General features: G+C 37.9%; 1 protein-coding gene and 1 pseudogene across 2 annotated transcripts in view; one reads left to right on the top strand and one right to left on the bottom strand.

Annotated features, from left to right (window-relative positions):
- Nucleotides 1–3,117, bottom strand: part of LOC130916875 (coiled-coil domain-containing protein 73-like) — a 41,248-nt gene extending 38,131 nt beyond the window's left edge. Inside the window, exon 1 of one of the 2 annotated variants that reach the window (XM_057837937.1) lies at nucleotides 2,818–3,117. The gene's annotated coding sequence lies outside the window, so the exon portion shown is untranslated. Of the gene's footprint in view, nucleotides 1–1,983; nucleotides 2,088–2,817 lie in introns of those variants that run through there. The other variant, XM_057837936.1, reaches the window with a different exon arrangement.
- Nucleotides 2,393–17,201, top strand: LOC130916876 (DEP domain-containing protein 7-like; annotated as a pseudogene).
- Nucleotides 17,202–17,443: the final 242 nt, after the last annotated feature.

Raw genomic sequence — 17,443 nt, forward strand, 5'->3', positions numbered from 1 at the left:
TATTTACGAATGTGATTGTACTTTAATTTGCATATTTAAATGTTCAGATATAAAGATTTGAATGAGGCAAAATAACATATTTTTCTTTCAAATATATTGTTATAATCATTTGTTTCAGATGTACTTAAATTATTTTCTGTATACAAATTAATTTGGTGTTCAAAATGTCTTTTTTCAAACTTCAGTCTTGAAAAAGAGGGAGTCGTCTTATAATCAGGGCTGTCTTATATTCGGGCCAATACGGTATATACAGCATCTTCATGGCTTATGCATGTGTGTGTGTGTGTGAGTGACTATGATAGTGGGAGTACAGTGTTTTTTTGACAATAGAGTTTAGAGTTTATTTTCATACATAAGACACAACCTGATTATAAGGCACATTAGTGCATCAATGTACTGCATTTGCATTTAAAATGTGCATATGTCTTGTATGTGCTATATGCACACTTGACAATAAAGATGACCTGACTTGACTTGTTGTATTCTTTATTTATCATTTGTTTTATTTATGGGTTTGGTGAATGTTTGTCTTGAACCATTTACAGGAGCAAGATAATACAGTTGTGCTCTATGAAATACATAGGTTTGAGGTCATTAAACACAACCAGAATTTGTACATAAGGGACACTGGAATATAAGGTGTTCTGTCAATTTTTCTCATGTGACCAAAGCACAGGTTGACAGGCTTCAACTGGGACCGTGTGTATTTTTGTGTGTGACCAAGATTGAGCTTTTTGGCAACAAACACTCTAAGTGGGTCTGTCGTGCCACGAAAGATGCGCATGCTGAGAAGCACCTCATACCTACTGTGAAGTATGGGGTGGGTCAGTGATGCTGTGGGGCTGTTTCGCTTCCAAAGGCCCTGGGAACCTTGTTAGGGTGCATGGCATCATGAATGCTTTGAAATACCAGGACATTTTAAATCAAAATCTGTTGCCCTCTGCCCGAAAGCTGAAGATGGGTCGTCACTGGGTCTTTCAGCAAGACAATGACCCTAAACATATGGCCAAATCTTCACAGAAATGATTCACCAGACACAAAATCAAGCTCCTCCCATGGCCATCTCAGTCCCCACACCTTGTTTTGTTGGCAAAAGGGGGTTGTACAAAGTATTAACACCAGGGGTGCTAATAATTGTGACACACATGTGGGATTTTTCCCCACTGAATGAATGCACTTGTATTGAAGGTTGGATTTTTCTCTTTTTTTCCATTAAGGTCCCATATTATTTAAATAAAAACAAATATATTAGAAGCTAAAAAACACATCTTTTTCAGGGGTGCCAATAATTATGGAGGGCACTATATATATATATATATATATATATATATATATATTTTTTTTTTTTTTTAAATAACAACTCGATCCCTTTCACCTGATTCCGATCCTCTGAAATCATCCCAATCAGCCCGATTTCTGATCAAGTGTTCGGATCATATTCATTCTTGAAATAAAATCATTTTTATTATTGTCATTTTTTTTTACCATAATAACACTGACACTCTAAAATATGTGGAATTATTGAAACATAGCATGAGTAGAAATAGGCTAGGCTATATGAAACTATATTAAGATTGAAAGGTTTTGTGAAGTACAGTTTTAGTTAAATTATTTTACAAATACCAATGAAGTATTTTATAAAACCAAACTATGGCTAACACACTTGACAGTCAAGTGTAGTCAGTAAAGTGGACGAATTTAACTAAATACATTAATTTTAAGTTTGAATGAAACAATGTTGAATTTAATTAATCCTTAATTGAAATAATTGAAAGCATAATTAATTTAACCACAAAAAAAATTAACTGAACTTAAATCGCTGCCAACCAAATGCTAATAGTTAGACTTAGCTAACATGACCAACGCAAGTCTTGAATTTAAATGGCTCTATCAGATTCATTCATGATTGAAGTCTCTACCAAGCTATTCTCATTTTTATTTAACATAATACTAAAACAAGTTGTTATACAACAGACTTCCTACCTTGAAAACTGATATACAAAAGGTTTCCTAACTTGAAAATTTAAGTCTTACACGGAGTGACATGCTACTGAGAGTTCCAATGTGGACATTGAAAGGCATGATGGGTATTTTGCTCTTCTCAGTTACTGCTGTCATGTCACTAAAAATATATAAATTTGGGGGGAAAGCTGATAAACGTCGTACATTTATTACATGCCAACTTTCATAATTTGTAAAATTTACTTTACAAAGGTCCAGAAAATTGACAATGGTAAAATAATAATTATTTTTATTTTTAATTATTAAATCTGCGCACCAAAAGGAAAAGTTGGAGCGTGAAATGTAGTTACAGCAGCTACAATATCGTTGCATTGTACTTTAGCGGCATCTAGTGGTTTTATTGAGTAACATAATAAAGGCTTAGCGATTTTGAATGGGGGCGCTGATTGCCACTTCATAGCCACCTGTTGTTTATTTACTAGGTGTTTTTCTTCGACATATTCACAAATATTGTAAATATGGCATCAATTAAAGAAAGAGCTGCTGCGTTGAATCTTGACGAGAAACTACGTACTCCTCCTATAGGTATGTTGGATGTTAATCAAGTCATGTTATATTATGAATGAAAACGTTTCGTTCATTTAGTCGTTATTTTTTTCCAATGACAACTTTTAGTTTTTTTTCATTAATTCACTTGTGATGCGCAAACGCTGTTTAGAGACATGTGGTGAATGTTAATGACTTGTACTTCTAGTTCGAGGGTTTACCGTGAAGGCAGCCCATTCTCGTTCTTTGGGAAGTTGCCTCATTTCCCACCTCAAGTCCTCTTTGAAAGTGAGACGTCGTCGGATTTACCTTTTGTCCCACAATGACTGCTTCCTGGGCTGTGAGGCTGTGGACGCTGTGGCAGAGTACATTGCCAGTGAAAAGGCCTTTGAGGGTGAGGCCTCTGCACGCTTAGGCAGTGTATGGCAATCCTGAAATATTCACGTACTAATATGCTCTTTGACAGCACTATGAGACAATTTAGCGCACCAATAGAACGATTGTCTTACTAGCGTTTTGTTCTTTGTTTTGCAATTTGCGATAGTGCCCAATTGCCCTCCACTTATATATGGCAACTGCATGTCATAAGTGTGATCAAACTGTTCACTGGCTGACATCTGTGCGACTAGCAGTACTAGTGAATCGCAAGATGTGCTAAACATGTAGATAGCTTATTAGAATAGTTTTCACATGTAGGTATTCATACACTGTTTTCAACTAGTGTGATTGTGCTTCAAAAAACTTTCTATTTGTGCCCTGAATTGTCTTGCTAGTGGTGAGTGGTGTCCTAGTATGATAGTACTACATGGATAGTTAGTTCAGTGTTGATTGAATAAAAACTGAAATATCTTCTAAAAGCATATTGTACAACACCTACAACACATCTTAACTCTTTTCCTATCATTGAGAGCGATAGACGTCCAATTCATCTAAACTGGAAGGGCTGACTGTGAATGCTCATTTTTGAGTGCCATTGACTGGGAGAAGCTAGCAGCCCTCCCAGTCAAAATTGATTGACGTCTAGCACAGTCAATGGCAGCCAATGAATTAAACGCCTAAAAATCAAGCAAATCTTTTCCTTGAAAACGTAAGGGGCTACTGCAAGCCGGGGGAAAATCGTGAATGTATGCCAAGCTCTACTGGACTGCAATGTTTTTGAGGCAGTAGGAACTAAAATGTTTGGCAAAGACAAGAAGCAGGTTGAATTTCAGGACAGCAGGAGTGCTCTTTACAGGTTAGTCTGATTTGCCCCATTTCAGTTTTTTTTTTTTTTTTTTTTACCCAAGCTGTGAGTATAATTGTGCCTTCCAGGTTTGTTCATGAACATGCCCCTCTAGTTGAAGACCTGGAGACAGGTTTGCTTGTGAACAGTATCCAGAAACTCTTTAGTTCTCCCTCAGACAGGTACAAAGTTAATTTAAAAATCCAATGGGTGTGAATGCTTGAATTATTACCTGTTTGGTGTTTTTGCTTTTGCAGAGAGGCCGAGCACACATATCCTTCTGGGCCAAAATTTCTGATGCCCACGCCTGTCAAATTCCTCCAGATGTCCACTAAAGTTTCTCACTCAGTTAGTTCTGTCAATGTAGGCTCACCACTGGAAACCCGAGTGGAAAATTTGAGTCTTAGTCCTGAAGGAGTCCAGACGCATACTGTTTTACCACAGTCAGGTAAGACATTGGAAATTGGTTGTGCCATGTTCAGTTTTTCAGGTATTTGTAGTGGAAGAATTTCGTTTTTCTGATCAAAGTTGGCAAAGAAGAATAAATTATATTTGTTTACTGTCATTGATGGTGATAGATGTCTATTCAGTTTATTTTTTTTTTAAAGGGAACCACGGATAGAAGAACATGTAGTTTCTTAAAAGATAAATCTTTGTACGAGTTATAATAATTTGATATCAAAACCCCTGATAATGTTTTCGTTTCAATGAAATTTGTAAAATTATTTCAACCTGTAGGTCGCCATTGTTGTTGACGTCTCAGGGCAGTGACGTCACATGGCGATGCTACCGGAATTCCACGTGTCACTCTTCCAAAAAAACAAAAACAAAAAAAAAACTGTCACTCTAATTGTGTACGGTATGATTTAAATATTTCACAAGGTGTCAATGGCGAGTTTTAAATTAATTAGGGATCAAGCCATTAAGTGTGTTTTGTCCCTTGACTGACACATTAGTTTTCCTTTAATCCACAGTGGGGTGTAAGGCGAAGAAGAAAGGAGAGCGGACACAGGTGATCAGATTCTTAGCTCGGACCACGTTTATTGGCATAAGCGTCGGCAACTCCTTCACAACAAACATAAGTATCATATAATGAAATACAATAAATAATATTCATATCTCTCCAAAAACTAATGTTCACAAAAAGAAAAGGGCTTCAATCTGTTTTAATGAGGACATTTTTCTTACACAGTTAAACAACAATTCAAACAGATCTGGCATTCACAAACAGAACTGGCATTCACAAATTCACAATCAAAATAGATATGCAGAATACACCTAAAACTTATTCAGACTGTGGTCAAACTCTATTTAAACATTTTAGCAACACATTTAGCTTATAAAATACACTGGGTGGCAATACTTAGTCACAATATACAAACTATGATGCTGGGAGCCATGATCAGGAGTCTTGTTTGTTGTGAAGACAAGACTCAAATGAACGTAAATCACAATGGACCCGCACTAAACGGGAATTTACGGCGTCAGTCAAGAGGCAAAACACACTCATTGGCTTGATCTCTTATTAAATTAAAACTCTTCATTGACACCTTTTGGTGTATTTGAATCACTACCTTACATAGTTAAAAAGTGACACTGTGAAGTACGCCAGCGTGGCCATGTGATGTCACCACCCTGCGGTGTCAACAACAATGTCGAGCTACTAGGTTTTTTTTTAATTTAAAATTTTACAAATTTTATTGAAACGGAAACATTAAGAGTTTTAATATCAAATTATTATAACTCATACTAAGATTTATCTTTTAAGAACGTCTTTCTGTCCGTGTTACCCTTTAACTTGAAGGGCTGGCAGTCAGTGACAGTGTCTGAGTTCCAATGATAGAGGGAGTTAAAAATGTTACCATGTTAAATATCCTAAAAGCAATGATGAGAGTGAGTGTATTGCATACAATTTGCATGCTACATATGTTTTGTACTTCCCACAGAGGTAGATGAGGTTTGGAAGGAGCAAACCCTCCTCAGGTTATTAAAACTTGTGGACCTCCCCCTACTAGAGGGGGTGCTTCACATCACCCAGATCTCGTCCTGCTCCCCTAAATTGCTAATAGTGACTCACAACAATCCTGACCTGATCGACAGCAGCAAGCACCTTGACAGACAAATCCTGAAGGCCTTCAGGGACTCTCAGTATGTTGTCTCCTACTAACGTATATCAAACATGAAATGAGGTAGGACTAATGAGATGGATCTTGATAAAGATGTAATATTTGTTTCATTTGACCACTCCGTGCAGAGATGATGTATGGCTTTGTGCAGCGCTGGACTGTTTGGATTTCCTCCCTGACCAACCAGTGGTGAAGCTGAGCCGTGAGCTGCCTCTCTTGTTCCCTCAAGATCAGCAGAGCAAAGAGCGAGCTGATGGCGTCATGCCAGGGAAGTGCTTAAATGAGAAGTCGCTGATGATGGAGTATTTGCAACTAATGCTTTCACTGTCTTTCCAGGTATTAAATGCCTCTCTCAGAGTGGCACTGCTCATTGTAAGATGCTTCTGTATGGGACGTTGGTGAGACACTACAGCAACACAGATAGACCTCCACTACTTCCTGAGCAAATGACTAATGTATATTCAGCAATAACTGAACTGCTAGGTAGGGATTTAAATTGGCACAATAACACCATTGAGTGAATAATTTGGTTAAAAGCCGTAACTGATGTCAATTGCCTTCCCACATATCTTCATCTTTGTTACTCTTTTGCCCATTTCCAGCGACTGCAAAATTGATCACAGCACTTGAAGCACTGCAGCTGTGCTTGAAGTTGCTGCCAACAAACTGCAGAGAGGAGCTATGTCGAATCCTTACGTTCATGGCAGTGGCTGGTGATGTAGAAGAAATAAGACTGGACAAAGAGGTGATGATTATGTATTGTGCAGCAACCAATCCTGATAAAAGCCTTAAAAAGGGAAACATACAATTCTTTAAAAATTACTTGTCCTGAGAACAAATCTTAAAAATGAAAAAGGATTATTTTATTTTATACAAAGTCTGGAGTATCGCCCTAACATGCCAATTTTTGTCTTCTCTAAACTCCCACTCTACCTCATGCAACTCTTATGCATATGGTCAGTGTAAAACAATTTTTAAATTTGATTTCTTCTTATTTTAACGTATGTAAGTTTGTCTTGTTGATCAGCAGTAACAACTGGCTTCTACTGCTGAGAAAAGGCTTACAAAGTATGGATTTGCCACCCTGTTAACGATGACTACTAAATATCACAATTGCAGGGTTGCAAATCTGTACGATTGTTGGCTTTTCCTCAGGAGTAGAGGCTACCTTTTACTGCTTATTTTACCATTTGCAGGCATGAAAATGGGTCAGGGGTAAAAAAGGCGAGAAGGGTGTGGAGGAAATATGTTTCGGTACACTGTACAACTAGGGCTGTCCCAAACGACTAATTTTCTCCCGATTAAGCCGACTATTTTTACGATTAGTCGCCTAATCTAATAATTGTCCCCCCCCCCTTTTTATTTATTTTTTAAAATGAATTTAGCAATGACATTTTTGATGACTCTTATTAATTCACAAAAACATTTTGGAACACTTCAATTCTTTATTAAAGTACAAATAAACACGTAAATAACAACAATAAATAAAAAATAAACAATGAGGTCAAATGCTCATAGCATTGACTAGTGCAAAAGAATGGAATGTAAACGGATACAGAACACTGACTTCGCCTTTCCACATAATCAACATAATTCAAAACAATTCTTAAAAAAATATCTAGCATTAATATAGTATACTAATATATACAGGGTACCCGCGGGTCATTAAAAGTATTAAAAAGGCATTGAATTTAGTTTTCCATTATTAAAGATATTAAAAGTATTAAATTAGCTGTCGTAAGTCTGGAATTTTTTCACCGTGGTTTTAATTTTCAAGAACATCTCAGTGCAACCTAAATTATATCTGAGACAAAGTTTTTTTTGTTGTTGTTTTTTTTTTAAATCCATAACGAAGATGAAGCGTAGAATTTTTACGATGCACTGCACCTCGTGCGCGCACGCCGTTAGCATCAACTTCGCAACAGCAGGCAATCGCACAATACCAGGCCCGGAGTGGCTAACCGGGACAGTTCCCGGTGGGCCGGCCTGACGTTTGGGCCGGTCGTAATACACATTTTTAACGACGCTTTCAGTTAAACTATTTACTAACGGCATCACGAAACCCCGCTTTGCGCGATAAATTGAGGCCCTTCTAGCATTTAGTGTTGTATCGGTCGCGAACGATTCGTTCTTTTTGAACGAATTGTTTGGGTGAACGAGACCGAACTAATCACCATCTGCACTGATTCGTTCTATGAGGTTGGTGCTTGTTCGCTGCGTGGGAGGGCGTTGAGCAAGCGGCAGCGTCTTCTGACATCGCACACGACCAATCAGACGCCAGCCTCATCGCGGGCAGGGGAGGGAGCGAAACAGAATCAGGGCGTCTGTCACTCACTTCCTCGTGTAGCCAATAAGCAGCCAGCGTGCAGGCAGGAGGGCAAGACTGAGTCATGTCACTTCCCGTTCAGTGACTCGGTCCTCCGGAGGCTCCGGTTCCTGACCTAACTTGCTGCTAACTTGACTTTGCAGTAATGCGGTGAACGAGTCAAAAAATGAAAGGAAATGACTGTCACATATTTGTTAATGTGGAGCCTATCAAATGCTGCTCAAACAGACAAAAACACCACACAAACCTAGCGAGCATGGTTTAGTGTACTACTTTTCTCAACAGACTCGGGACTACATATAATGACATCCTATCAAATTTACAGTAGTAAAGACTTTCGCGGGTAGCTACGAGGCAAGCAAAAGCTGAGCTGCGGTCGCGTGACAGCAGTGCAGGGGGAGAAAACTGTCATTGTATGGCGGCTTCACGGCAGCGATATTTACCTCATGTGCACAGAAAAAAAGAATATTTAGTATGATCACCATAATACTGATTTGCAATGAAACTGTATATACATGTCAATTTTTTCCGACTGTTTTATTTTCTTTCGTGTCAGAGCGTGTCGGGTGTTAGTTGGTTTGACAAATTATGTCCATCCGTCCATCATGTGCTACTCAAGCGCCCAAAAACAACGCACGCGGACACAGGAGATGTCGCAATATGTCTAAATTTTTCTTAACAGACTAATGAGAGTAGAAAGGCAACTTCGTAAAGAGCAAACAATTATTTCTCGTCAGCATTTGACGATCTGAGATGAGGGGACGACAGGGGAGCTGACCGGTTTATTTTATTTGTTAATACCAGTGCAAAAATTCAATACGATCATCTTAATACTGATTTGCAATTAAACTGTCAAATATCAAAATGTAGTATTGTTTTTATTTCAGAGCAGCAACATTTGACAACTAGCTATTTACACTTTAGTTTTAACAATAGTGACCAAAAATAATAGTGATGAGCATAAAAACTAAAATACAACAGAGCGAGAGGTAAATATGATGTGTTGGTCGTTCCATATTTAGAAATTAAACTTTCGATTTATTTTTATTTTCATGACAGCAAGCATGCCGCGTTGGCTGGTAGAAGCAGCATTGTATATGTGATCAAGATCATGCAAAAGAAAGTCCATGCGCCCCCGACCCCAAACCCCCACTACCCCCTACAAAAGGAAAATGTTTAACCGTGTCCTAAATCGAAATGCAAGCACGAGCCATGACTTTGATCCCATTGAACTAGGACAGACGACGCGGAAGTTCTCCCTCGCTTTTGCAGCAGCGGGAGGGAGATAGTGTTGTATCGGTCGCGAACGATTCGTTCTTTTTGAACGAATTGTTTGAGTGAACGAGACCGAACTAATCACCATCTGCACTGATTTGTTCTATGAAGTTGGTGGCGCTTGTTCGCTGCGTGGGAGGGCGTTGAGCAAGCGGCAGAGTCTTCTGACATCGCACACGACCAATCAGACGCCAGCTTCATCGCGGGCAGGGGAGGGAGCGGAAACAGAATCAAGGCGTCTGTCACTCATTTCCACGTGTGGCCAATAAGCAGCCAGCGTGCAGGCAGGGGGGAAAGACTGAGTTTTGTCACTTCCCGTTCAGTGATTCGGTCCTCCGGTTCCTGACCTAGCTTGCTGCTAACTTGACTTTCCAGTAATGACTATGCGGTGTACGAGTCATAAAATGAAAGGAAATGACTTTGTCACATATTTGTTAACGTGGAGCCTATCAAATGCTGCTCAGACAAAAACACCACACAAATCTAGCGAGCATGGTTTAGTGTTCTACTTTTCTCAACAGACTCGGGACTGTACCTATGACTATATACTATCAAATTTACAGTAATTTAAAACACGCGTAGCTACGAGGCAAGCAAAAGCTGAGCTGCGGTCGCGTGACTGCAGTGAAGCGGGCAGAGAACTGTCACTATATGGAGGCTTCATGGCAGCGATATTTACCTCATATGTGCACAGAAAAAAAAAGAATATTTAGTATGATCACCATAATACTGATTTGCAATGAAACTGTATATACATGTCAATTTTTTCCGAGTGTTTTATTTTTTTTTCGTGTCAGAGGGTGTCGGTTGGTTTGACAAATTATGTCAATCCGTCCATCATGTGCTACTCAAGCGCCCAAAAACAAAGCGCGTGGACACGGGAGATGTCGCAATATGTCTACATTTTTCTTAACAGACTAATGAGAGTAGAAAGGCGACATCATAAAGAGCAAACAATTATTTCTCGTCAGCATTTGACGATCTGAGATGCGGGGACGACAGGGGAGCTGACCGGATTATTTTATTAATACCAGTGCAAAAATTCAATACGATCATCTTAATAATAAAAAACAAAAATACAACAGAGCGAGAGGTAAATATGATGTGTTGGTCGTTCCATATTTAGAAATTAAACTTTCGATTTATTTTCATTTTCGTGACAGCAAGCATGCCGCGTTGGCTGGTAGCAGCAGCATTGTATATGTGAGCAAGATCATGTTAAAGAAAGTCCGTGCGCCCCCGACCCCAAACCCCCACTTCCCCCTCAAAAGGAAAATGTTTAACCGTGTCCTAAATCGAAATGCAAGCACGAGCCATGACTTTGAGCCCATAGAACTAGGACAGACGACGCGGAAGTTCTCCCTCGCTTTTGCAGCAGCGGGAGGGAGACGAGGCTGTCTGTGAAAGCAGAATGATATCGCCTGTCACTCATTTCTGAAACTACGACGAGTGGTCAATATGCAAGAGAGGGAGGGACCAAGCAATGTCACTTCCCGTTCACTAACCGAACGATTCATTTTGGCGGAGAGGGAGAAGAGGGGGGTGAACGATTCGTTTGAACGAATCTTTTTACTGAACGAACCGGAATGGATTCGTTTACTCAAGTGAACGACAGATCCCGTCACTACTAGCATTCCGTAGTTTGAAATTCGATACCCCGCAACAGGCTCCCTCTCATTCTCCAATGCCGCGCCAGCTCTGCCTCTGGGAAAGAGTATCATGATATCATCCTGTTGACTTGGTCCTGGAAAAACTTAATTTTGGGTTTTAATGGCCGAAATGGGGCACGTTGAGGCAGCATGACAAGCGTGAACCCGTTTGGCTGTTGGTGCGACCCATTATCGTTGTTTTTGAGCACGTTTGGATAAAAGTACAGCGATAAACCGTAAATGAACATGCAGAATGAAATATTTTTCATGAGAGCACCACTAAAACTTCCATCATGGAGGCTCCAGGCACTATTTTTGGGCACAAAGACGGAGGATTGGGGTGAAATGCATGTTCTCAGGCAAAACATAAGTTGGGCATTTTAACCCAAAACATTGCACTCTGAGGTAGACTGATGAGCGTGAACTACCCTGAAATACACAGGTGTCTGAACTGTATAAGTGCATTGGGAGACAGACGTTTTGGTGAGTTCAATTATTCTTTCAATCTTTCACATTTAATTGTGGTAATTTTATGTCATGAATAATATGAAAACACTCATAAGTAATGATATATTACATTATTTTTTTATTTATTTAAACTATATACAATACGCCCTCAAAGTTTTGAATATCAAGTAAAAGTTGTTTTATTTTGGTAGAATAAACCAACAAAATTGAGTATGTCAATTTGCATGTACCACAAACCAAAAAAAAATGAATATGATGAAAAGCTTCAGTTTTGTACACACTTGCCACATGTGTAATTCAAAACACCTGCAAAAAGTTCCTCATTCTTTAAAAAGTCAGTCTAATATAAGATAAAATTATAGCTAGTACCCCAAAAATAAAATGGTAACTTCACACAGAACCTGCGCTTGAGCCCTTGATCTCACAACTGTCAGTAGACATGCTCTTCCTCTGTGCCTCCCTTTTTATTAGTTATTTGGTTATTTAGTTTATTTAGTTACTTTGGGAAAATTCATATTTGATTCATCCTTGCAAGTGTAAAGGAAAATTCTTTTCTTGTTTCTAATGAGGCTTAAATTTGATGAACTCCTGTGCTAATAGGTGTATTTAGAAATTGAAATATATAATTTATGCATTTAAAAAAATCGCAAGTTTACTATTGACAGCATGCGATTAGTTGCGATTTTAAAAAATTAATCGCTTGACAGCACGATTATTATTACAATATTTTAATAAGGTAGGTCATGACATAAAGAGGGCCGGTCTGTGGCACAAAACTTTTTGTTTTAATTGTATCTTCAATGAATGTGCATTCTTTTGTCAAACACACTTAGTAATTGAGGTTAAATTTGATGTTCAGTGCTTTATTTTTTTTAATACGATTAAATATTATCTAAATAATGGGTGCGAGAAAAGTATAAATTTTCTGTTACAATGGCATTTAAAAAGGTCTTAAAAGTCTTGAATTTAGATTTATCAATCCTGGGGGGGACCCTGATATAATAGTAGTATAATATTTATTCATTGCCAATCCGATTTTTCATAAAGGGTGTCATTTTAAAGATACTCTTAGTGTAGAATCTGAATTCTGAAGTATGTGAGATTAACTCCAGAAATCGTTATTTATATGAAGAACACGACACGCTTATATTTTGAAAAGTTTACCGGAAGTACATTCGCTAAACCGCTAACAGGAAGCTTTAGACTTCGCAAAAAAAGCTCTTTTTGTCATTGCATGTGGTGTCGGTAATTTTTTTTTTTTTTTTTTTTTTTTTTTTTACATTAAAGAAGACTGCCAATGTTTCATAGCAGGTTAAAGAAGGTTGTTCTCACTGTAGCAATGCTAACATTTACAGTGTTTAATATAGATGTTTTTTTATTTTGTATGTCTGAACTTTAATTCTACAGCGTGTTGATGACCAATAAACATCTGTGTAAAGAACTGGAGTCTCATAGGCCATCAACACGTACGCACAAATGTATGCACGCACGCACACGACGATAAAATGCAGCCGTGAAAATTACCGCCCTTATTTTAATTTACAGTGCGATAAATGGACTCATTGCATATCGCGACAGGCTTAGCAACTTCAGTAAAACCTCATTAGTTAGTTAGATGGATTTACAATCCACCAGATTGTCTCCTGTCGTCTTCCAAAATTACCACTGGGTGACGGCGCTATAGGTGTTCTAACACGGCCAACGTGCAGCCAAGCTTGGCATTGAAGAGATAGGACTCAACAGTGTACCCTCCTTTGTTTTGCTGAAATAAGAATGTTCTGGCCAATCTCCCGAACCCCACCTCCCCCACCCCTCAAAAATGTTCTTCTCGGATCTACACAATTCACGTAGGTGAACCTTTTTTACTTCAAAAACGGCGAATTTCGCCGAAAGGTGAGAGATTTTCATGCCTGCATTTGATATGTAAGATGAGCTAATGAAGCATATGATAGATTATTACTGGTTGTTGAAGACTATGTAGCAAGAAACCAGAGAAGTGAATTCTGGAATGACCTCAATAATTACAAGAATCAGAAAAAGGAAAAATGCAAATACTTATTCACAGCAATGGGAATGAAATTATATGATCCGGCTAGTAAAGGCAACAATCATTACTGGATTCTTGAATTTACATAGAGCCACCATTGATTAAACTTTGAGTGGCCATGGACAAAGAAATCAAACAAATCTGGTGCTTTTTTGTCTGAATTCAGCAGAAGTGGGTAGAGCAGTGGTCTCAAACCGGTCCTCAAAGGGCCGCAGGGTGTACTGGATTTCATTCCAACCAAACGAGACAAATACCTTTTCACCAATCTGGTTTCTTACAAGTGTAATCAGTTGATTGCAATCAGGTGCTGCTTATGTTAGTAGAAACCTCATTGGTTGAACTGTTTGTGCTGGATCTGTTGGAACAAAAACCAGGACCCACTGCGGCCCTTTGTGGAGTCGGTTTGAGACCGCTGGGGTAGAGTATCCAAAACTTTTACTCAAGCAAGAGTAGCGTTACTTCAAAATGATATTACTCAAGTAAGAGTAAAGGTAGTCATCCCAAAAATGTACTTAGAGTGTAAGTTAAAGTATTTGGTGAAAAGAATGCCCATGTAATGAGTAGCATTGTGAGTAACTGCTTACGATGTTTGATTTTATTTTTTTTTCTCATCACAAAGTTATCTATATTGACAGTTATTTTTACACTGTACTGTAACCTATTACATAACCACATTAGCCAATGGAATACAAAAAAAAAAATCTGGCGAGAGAAAAAAAATCTGCAGGGTGAAGCATCATTCATCCAAAGAGCATGAATGCCCTCTAGTAGATAAAATAGTTCCGAGTTTGAATAGTGAATAGTTCTATGATAAGATCATAACTCCGGTTTTCCGTGGTCAATCGGTGCCAAATAAAAACTGGGAGAGGTTAAAAACCATGCCTTCGAGTCAGGCTGAAGGCAGCGTTCTGTCAAATTCTTAATTTTTTACAGTGCTTTAAAGACACCACGCCGTGATCATAAAACTGCAAGCTTGGGAGATTGGTTTAATGGTTTCATGTGATTATTGTTGTGACGTCTCATTGGTGAAACGGGTGCAGCTACTGTTGGCATCGCTGGGAAAAAGGTAAAATGTAGAAAAAAAGAGTAAAAATGTAACAACTAGTGTACTGGAGTAATAGTGGCATTTCTTCTTCACAAATCTACTCAAATAAAAGAAAGTATGGCTCCGTAAAACTATTTTTTCTCAAAGTTACTCAAGTAAATGTAAATTAGTAAATGTAACTCGTTAATACCCACCACAGGAATTCAGTTTCAGGCAAAAGCCATAATTAAATGTCCTTATATGAGTGTTGTGTTAAATATCTAGATGGAAAACAGACTTGCAGTGAAGAGGTCTTTTTCCAAAGCCATCCTGAACAGCAAGGCTCTATCAAAAGAGAGAGAGGATCTAATGGTTGCCTTCATGCTCAGCAACATAAAGGAGATCTTTAAGGTATGAAAATATTAGAATACATGTAAATTGTATGCATTTTCACTAAGGAATAGACACAGATTTCTATTATGTTTCAAGATGAGGTCAAACATTAAGAAACCGTCATGAAATTATGCCAACATTCACATCTAATGCAATTTTTAAAATGACTTTGGCTCAACAGGTTTCGTAGATTGTCCAGTAGCAAGTTTGGTTTAATGGTATTGTGTGAATTTGTGAAACTGTATATATTTATAATTTGAGGCAGTTGAGTTTGTGATTTACTATGGCCATCGCTTAAAATTTGTTGCAAAACAGTATTTTGTAAGACTTCATCAATTCAATGAATGTTGTCATTTAAGCAAGTGCACCAATCAGACAATGGCATGAGTCATTAAAAAAGGCATTTCATATCACACACACACAAAAAAAAATTCTGAAATTCAATTTTAAAATGGTTTGTCTCTCAGTTTAAATATGTCCCTGGAAAGGGTAACTGATAAGTTTTCAACGGCAGTTACTGTTAGAGCAAAATGTTTTGCACAGGAAAATAGCCATCAGAGTTTTCTTTTTACCACAGATACCTGGAGCCTTGCACAAAGTGGTGAGCGACAAGCTCGCTGGCCTGGTTCATGAGAAACAGCCCGATGTCACAGGTAAATGCCTGTTTTCAATGGGAAATGTTGCGAACCAAGCACGTTGTAAAAAGATCAAAATACTGGAAATACTTAATTGTAGGGATGGGAAAAGGATTAGGATGATTTGAAACTACTTGTAATTGACAGTCGCCAGTCATGACTATTGGTTTTTGTCAGGAAAATAACAATTTCTGTAAATGTAGATATATTTTTTAAAGTTACAAAAATGTATTTCAGACATCATGGAATTGTGAGAGTAGAAAACCCCTCATCTTTTTCAACTTTATTTTGTAGGCTGTCACGTTCCCAGCAGGATTTATGTTGACACTACAAAGACAACCACTGATCAGGAACTGTGGTCTTTGCTTCACATGATTCACCTGGACACAAAGCTCTTACCTAAGGAGAAAAAGTCTCGACTGAGGCAGTTTTGTCAAGCCCATCCTGAGATATTTCATAAATACTTTGGTGAATCAGCTGTTAATCTACTTTAGGTCTGCACCTGTCGTTTGCACACAGTGGTGAAATGTTAAAGATTAGCATCATGATTGTTATTGGCATCTTTATGTCTGGCTATGGTAAATATTTTTTTTCTTGGAATGGGTGCTATATTAAAGGAAATATTGGTGATTATGTACTTGATTTGTTTTGGAGAGGGGTGGATTAGATATATAAGCACTGTAGCCTATGTCATATTCAGGATCAAGTATTTGTTACCTGACCAAATGATTAGTTGGTGAAAAAAAAAATCGTTTTTGCACCATCGGGAATTGTTGTTTGAGTACCTATGGGTGAAACTCAAAATTTCTATACAGTTTTCTGAAAATATCAATATGAATACATATAAATTTGCTTCATTGTTTCAATGTGATGTTTGGTAAATGCTCTGTATGGTAAACTAATGTAAAAATTGATCTGCGTCCTTCCAAACATGTTAAGTCAACACAGGAAGACTATTCACTGGCAGTCAATGAGATAATTTTAATTTGCAGACTTACTATATTTTTGAAAAACAAGTTGATGGTCGGGAAAAAAAAAAAACTTTAAGCAGTATTGTTAAGCTTCTCGAAAGCATCTTAATTTGAAAAATTGTAAAATACTGCCTGACTGAACAGAAATTCTGTGTTTTCTATAGCTTAAAACTGAAGTGAAGTAGGACCTGGGTTTAACGATATACAAGGATTTACCGAAAAGAGTAGACTATATTTCTGACCAAAAAAATTGCCTTGACAAAATCACTCTGTTAATGGTTGACTAGAGACCTTAATTTTTTTTGGCACAATATTTTGTCTAATGGAGAGGGTATTTCAAAATTGATATATCCTTGCCACTCCATGTATTCCCAAAAATGTCCATTATTTTTCAGTTCTTGAAGAGGATTAAAAGCCAGTACGTTGGCACGCCTCAACTTGCCAAGGAATATAAAAAAGGCAGAGCTGCTGAATTTGAATCTATGATTGGCATTCTCACAGTCCCAGCCAAATTCTTTTTAAGGCTCCACATTCCAAGATCCTTGTTTAAAAAGGAAGGAGGGTTAGAATTTTATTTTGAAATGTGATTTTGATGTTCACAAGATTCCCATCAAAATATATATGCTTTTCTGGAAAATACTTGCTCATACTTTCTTTTTCCTCAAAATTCATTTTATGAAACAATAGAGTAACTGGCATAAATTGGACATTGTTTTTTTTTAAAAAAATGGTTTGAAATAGGCCCTGTGATTAAGATTTAATGAATGGTGATGGAACGATTATAAGTTATTCTGACTTT

This window comes from Corythoichthys intestinalis, chromosome 5 (assembly GCF_030265065.1).
Source record: "Corythoichthys intestinalis isolate RoL2023-P3 chromosome 5, ASM3026506v1, whole genome shotgun sequence".
Lineage (NCBI taxonomy): Eukaryota > Metazoa > Chordata > Actinopteri > Syngnathiformes > Syngnathidae > Corythoichthys > Corythoichthys intestinalis.